Source organism: Tachypleus tridentatus, chromosome 13, assembly GCF_004210375.1.
Source record: "Tachypleus tridentatus isolate NWPU-2018 chromosome 13, ASM421037v1, whole genome shotgun sequence".
Lineage (NCBI taxonomy): Eukaryota > Metazoa > Arthropoda > Merostomata > Xiphosura > Limulidae > Tachypleus > Tachypleus tridentatus.
The window spans coordinates 170,627,749-170,634,894 of NC_134837.1; the positions used below are offsets into that span (position 1 = coordinate 170,627,749).

Here is a 7,146-nt window from a genome sequence, read left to right on the forward strand (position 1 = left end):
AAAATCTTCATTCGAAGAAAACACAATTTAACCATTCCGAAAGGGATTAATTTTAGATATTATCTGAACTCTTAACTGAATTGTATCACAAAGGTTAAGGTTACAGCAATAGGTCACACGAAAGATAAATTTCAAGGATAATAAATATGAATTTAATAACAGAAATCAGGCCCATCACGGCCAGGTGATTAGAACGTGCCAGTCGTAATCTGAGAGTCATAAGTTCTAATCTTCATCACACTAAAGATGCCCACTATTTTAGTCGTCGGTGCGTTATAATGGGACAGACAATCCCACTATTAGTTAGTAAAAGAAGAGCCAAAGAATTGGCGATGGGTGGTGATGTCTAAATGCCTTCCTTGTAGTTTTACATTGTTAAATTAGGGACGGCTAGCGCAAAATTCAAAAAACGTGAATAACAGAAATACTCGATAAGTCTTGTAAAATATCTAAAATATAACATCTGAGAATTCGTAATTATTCAACTTTTGATCAATATACATTGAAGTCGTTTTATAGCTTTATACAGTTAATTATTTTTATCAAAGTTCCAATTCCTTGCTTATATAAAAGACTTTACAAAAACATTGACAGAACTATACAAAAATAGTAATAATTTTCAGGACTTCTGTCTTGTTTACTTTAGAAATATTACGAATGTGTTTTGGGTTCAGGGCATATTACACTGTGGGGTCATAAATTAGAGGGGTTTTTTTGGCTTCTTTCACTTTCACAATAAAATAAACAAACATATATATATATATATAATTGGAGGTTACAGCATGAGCCCTGAGGATTACTTTGGTAAATTATGTAATACATAATTTAATATATATGTTGTTCAACCCATATTTAGATATTATTAGGATAGTAATTAAAAATGCGATAATAACATCGAAACGAAACTGGTAAATTAATACTTCCAGTTAGTTACTGAAACTCTAACTTTTTACTAAGCTAAGTTTTACTTCTGATCTACATAGAGCTCTAGTTATTTATTATTTAAACTCAATTACTATTGTTATAAAACTGTTGAAGACCTTCACTCACTAGAGGAGTTTTTAAGATCAGGGTTAATTTCAGAATACTGGAATATTTTCGTTTGAAAGAAGGAATTTTAAACAAGTTCTAATATTTTCAGTTGCATTTAATGTGTTTAAACAAGAAATTATGTATCTTCAGTGAAAAAAGTATCACGAAAAAAAAGGAGCGTAAGAAATAATATTACCCCGTCCGACACTAGAATTACTTAGGTAGGAATTTCAAACATAAAATAACTTGAGCACTAGTACATGACTATACAAACAATCAGTTTTCTTTAGATTTTATTATTTTAGGACTAACACATTACACTGAATGAATTGCAGTCTTTTTACACCATAAAAATAAAGACAAAATCTGATGCAAATGTTACAAATGTTACATGAAATTCTAATATGATGTAGTTAACTTAAAAGTAAGAATTGATACTTTCAGGATTAACATAATTATTCAGAAGTTTGAACCATCTCGCCATAGTCTAATATTTTTATAGGTAATCCTGGTGGGAATGCATTAACGAGAGAGAAATGCATGTTGAAATATTGATAGATGGTACAAAAATTCAATGTTTGATTAAAATTCAGATATCTAAGGTACAACATAGAGGATCCAAATCTTCATCATGTGACATGATGTGGTTGGTAATCTCTTCCACTATGAGCCATATGTGTGTAAGCAACTCCATCGATTTGAGGCTTGTATTATACAGCCTCTGTAATGACTTCATTGTAAAAAAGAAAGTCTCATCTGTAACACTTGTCTAATGCGAAACAACATTATCAGCTATTTGGATTTTTGTTCCTTTAAGTCACATGCTCAATCTTTTATTAACCACACTTTTTTTCTCATACTTAAATTGTTTTGATTAGGTTATAATGCAATAAGTATATAGCCCCTTTAATATAATATATATATATATATTTTGTTAATTAACTAGTATGAAAACCCATAAAAATTATGGGAAACAACTGAAAACCAGAATTTTTTCAGTTATATCGAGAAAAACAATTTAACGTAAAAATGAACGTGGTATTTAAGAATATAAAACTTTCTACTATTATTATATTATCAAGACATTTAAGAATAAACATTAATACATTTACATCACTTCATTACCGGAAAAGAAGAAACCCAAACTTCTGGTACAATAATTTTGAAAAAGGCAGTGGTTGTACATTTTAACAATTCATGCTTCACAATTACAAAAACATGTTCAATACAAAATTTTGGAATGTCCAGACAAGTGTATTGTTACACATATTGATAAATGTCAAGTGTATTGTTAGGAAAATTAACATATTCTTGGTTCTGTGAGATATAATTTTGTATATAAAATAGTAGTTCACATTCTAAATGTTTCAGTGACATCTGTCGATGCGAAGAGGAACTTATTTTAATTACTGAGAAACGAAAAGTTTTAATCGCCGCTTATTTTAATGTGGTTTCATTACTTTAAACTAAAATGTATGAGTTTGAGATACTTAAGAAACTTTAAACTATGAAAACTGTCGGAATAAGTGTGGCTGATGCGGTATGACATCCAGTACGCTATGCTTAATCTGGTTCATGAAAATCCCTCCCTGACGGGCTTTTATATAGCAGAAAAAAAGTGTCTAAATTTACGCCTATAATAACAATTATGTGCAACTAAAATGAGTACGGACAAACTGGACTCGAGTAACTCACAGTAACTAGCCCAAAGTAATATTTATGGATGTGAATTTATGTTTAAAAGCAAGTGGTATCGAACGTTTAAAAGAACTCACTGATGAATATATGTGTCAACAATAAAACTGGGGTGATGACATCGAAAAGACATTCAAGAAACGTGTTTTTCATTGGTTGAGACTACTCGTTTCGTAACGAGTAAGCTTTAAAAAGTAATAGAGATTATAAGAGATATAATATTGTGAGCTTGGATTCAAATTAGTCGTGTTTCTTGAATGTGAAGAAATGGTTCAGATAGTAAAATGTGAATGTAAGTGAGAAATAGTATTCTTTATAATTAATTTATTTGTAGGATTGTTTTGTCTGTTGTTATTTAACATTTCGAATTTTTCCCCAACTACTATGTACAGAGAATATTTATATTTCTTTCAAAGCATGAAAAAAATGGAAACCACTAGAAATACTCCATCATCGCGTGTATTGATAACTAGATCAATAAGTCCACTGACTTGCCGTTGAACCACTTAAGCTGTAAGTTTATAATCCATTAGATGTTAAAAATGAGAAAACAGCATGCACAGACACACAGGAGATATTTATTATTATATTTTAAATTACTTTGTGTCCTAAGAGCACTGAAATAACATAAACATTGTATAAATATTCAAACACTGTTATTATCGTTTCATAATAGATGATGTGTTCTCAAATTTGCATATCCATTTTCTGTCAGTGTAAAAATCAGTATGGCTATATGTTATCTAGCTGATCAGGCTGTTTTCATTTCTGCAAAATGTGTTTATTTACATACTCAGTCACAATTCGATGTATTAATATCCAGATTCAGCTGTCCTTAGTTGTTGTTAAAATTTGAGTTTCGACAATAGGAGGTAGATAGAGCACAGATAACTCGTTGTGGAACTTGGTGATTTACTACAAATGAAGGAAAAAAACTGTCACAATAAAAATGTAAAATTCACTCAATTTGTTTAGAAACATATGCACCAGAAGTGGTTTAAAGTAATATACAGAATATAAACATTTATATATATTTATATATTTGTAATGAAACTACAGATAATTAGAAGATCAGTTCGTACAAAAGGATATAAAAATAATTTATTTTAATTACCTTTGTGTGGCTTCTCATTTCTTTGCGAATAAGATAAAAACTGTAGTTTTGTAATGACCGTCATTACATGAACGTCGACCAGATATTTCGTTATGTCGTCGTTGATTTGGGCATCAAGTTCTATAGTGTCTCTTGAGCGTGAATGAAAGATATCAGTCCTCAAACTTTTAGTTAAATCAATGAGGTTAAGTTATTCGAACAGATCGGAAAAAGATTTAGAGTGGATAACTTCAAGAGTATCACAATACCTCTCGTAGATGATCAAGTCTAACAGGGATATTGTCTTAAGCTTTCGATGTGGTCCTGGCGAAGTTACTAAAAATATACTTTTATCACACTCTCCAAATTTGACTAAGATTATTGCCGTTGACATTCAGCCAGCGTTTGTGGACTTCGCTGAGAAATGATTCAATCGTGTAAGGATTGAATATATGGTTTTGGATATAACAGAAACTTAAAATGAAAATTGTATTTTAATATGTATTTAGATATATATGTGATTTTGTATTAATTACATTAATGTCATTGTTTTGTGAAAAAATATGTTTTTGATTTCAGTCATTTCGCTAAAGAAACATTTAGTCATGAAAGAATTTAGTACATGGTTTTGAATATAGCAAAAAGTAAAGAAAAATTGTCACACACACGCACACATATATATAGACATTTAAATAGATATATGTCTATTAGTTATGTTAATAAGATTGTTTTAAGAAAAGATTGTGTCATTTAGATTTTTGTCGTTTCAACTAATAAATACTTTAAATTGATGTACGTTTAATATTGATCTACTTATTTTAATTTTCCTTTTATTTTTTTTGCATTTGTATACTTACCACGTTGCTTTCATATAATACGTTTGTGAAAATGTTATTGTTTGTTTGTAATTAAGAAAAAGTTACACAAAGGGTTATCTGTGCTCTACCAACCACGTGTATTGAAACCCAGTTTCTAGCATTGTAAAACCAGAGACATACCAAAGGGCCATTGGGAGCGAAATATAGAAGCGTTTTAATATACGTCGGGTAACTGTTGAAATAATTATTGCATACAACAGTTCTTCAGAACTAAATATAATCACAAGATATTAATGTTATGTGGTTATTTCTCCTTTGCAGAACAAAGAGAAATACTAGGATAATGTGTTCTACTGCTTAACACACCACAATGAAAGAAAAACCTATGGGATACAATTATGTTTTCATATATGAATTACTCGGGTTTTGAAAGAAACAGTGAATAGTTTAAATAAAAAATAGTAACAACTAATGAACACATATATATATATATACTGGTTTGTTGTAACTTAAAAAACAAGCAAAAACAAAAATAAAGTAAACAAAAATTCTGCACTAATTAAAAAGATCCCAGGGTACAAACTATAATGTGGAATTATAAAATGTACCTTAAATTTTGGAGGTGACTGCGAAAGTAGAACATACATTACGGTGGTGATAACCGCCTGTAAGTCTTAACCTCCTTTCGCCAGTCTCACATAAGAAATAAAAGAGTAACCATGGATATAGAAGTATAAATTAGGAAAGCGAGATGTGAGTGCTCAAGCCCACAACAGTTTCCATCTATATCACTCTTTACTGCCTGCAGACAGTTGTAGGAAGGTGACTGCTCTCCAAAGTAAAGAAGAAAAATTAATTGAAATAAGAATAAGAAAATAAGGTACTACCATTTGTGGTTACGTGAGTTGAAAACTTACCTCTTGAAGTTAGCATTCCAACCCCCAATATGGTAGAAAAGCACTAACTGATAGCACAGATAACGAATTGTACTTCTGAGTAGCTTTTATATTATAAATCTTGTTTATCCTCAAGACTTTATAGGTAGTTCTACGAAAACAGTTTTATATATATATGGTGTTTCCGTATAATAAACGAATTTCATTTTACTAAAAAGATTTTAAAACATAACCTGAAATACATGAAATGACGCTCATCAAATCTTCAAAATATTATTTGTATATCTACAACAGATAACCGATCTTCATATTGCTTGTTTCGTCTAAACAAACAACTGTTATTTATTTCTCACTGAATTTTGCGCAAAACTATTCTAGGGCTATTGCGCTAGCCATCCCTGATTCAATAGTTAAAATCTAAATGGATAGCAGGTAGTTAACATTACTTATTATCAATTCTTAGACTAGTACCACTATAATCGAATAATAAGATTCACCATTCACGATATATCACCTCCTAGCTGAGAGGGTGAAACCCAAAACTTGCAGTTTGCGAGAGAAGCGCCCTAATAACCGAACAATGCTTTTGTTTGTTTGTTTCTATAGAGTTAAGCACAAAGCTACACAATGGGCTATCTGTGCTCTGACCACCAAGGATATGGAAATCCGGTTTTTGGCGATGTGAGTCCGCAGGTATGCCGCTGTGCTACTGGTGATCCGAAACACGGCTGAGTCCAAAAAAAAATAAATAAAAATAAAATTATGAATTTCCTTAGCGGAAAATATCATAAATTATGTAATTATTCAAATTATGTTTATATCAAAATAATACGAAATGATTACGATAAAATTATATCATTGTTTGGTTTTCCGTATTTAGTTTTTGTTTTGTAAATCTTTGTTATTTTAATTATCAAAATTGATCAGTTTAAAGTTTGTTATGTTGAATATTTATCTTTAATAACATATTTTTGAGATATTTATTGCTAAATAGAGTGTACGGTGGATGAATAAAGAATTATAATAACATATAGGTTAAAAGGTACATTTAACCATGTGTTCATGATCCAGTTTACTTATATTTACGACAGAAGGTATTCGTACCCCTGCGTCCCGAGAGGTTTTTGCACGTAACATAAAAAGTATCATTATTAGGCTAATAGAAGTACAGTATATTATAAATGTTATACTAAACACACATTTACATAGAGTTTTATGTAAATTAAACGGCAAATAAACTGTTTATAAACAAATAACCAAAAATAGGCGGAGCAGAAAGTGTTCGTACAGTTCAGAACGTGTGAAAAAAACTAATATTCCCGTAAAAATTATGGTTAATTTGGTAAATAAACTACATTATACCATTCCAGAACTAGACACTAAGTTCATAACTGAGTTGGAATTTAGCCAGCAAAAAATGTACTTCCGGCAATTTAGCGTCGTCTGCGTCATTATCTGCTTGGTCATCATGGCGAACAGGAAACAACTGTCCAGTGATTTAAAAAACCAAATTATTGTAAAACACAAGTCTCGTGTGTCTCTTACCGGTATTGCTACACAACGTAATGTGCGGAAATCTACTGTTAAAAACATAATTGCCGAGTTTAAGTTT

At 30.5% G+C, this 7,146-nt stretch overlaps 1 long non-coding RNA gene across 1 annotated transcript; it reads left to right on the forward strand.

Moving 5' to 3' along the window:
• Positions 1-2,949: 2,949 nt before the first annotated feature.
• On the forward strand, positions 2,950-6,850 carry LOC143239206 (uncharacterized). Its single transcript, XR_013021059.1, has 3 exons — positions 2,950-3,019; positions 3,144-3,240; positions 6,141-6,850. It is a non-coding gene; the product is annotated as an uncharacterized LOC143239206 (long non-coding RNA).
• The last annotated feature ends 296 nt before the right edge of the window (positions 6,851-7,146 follow it).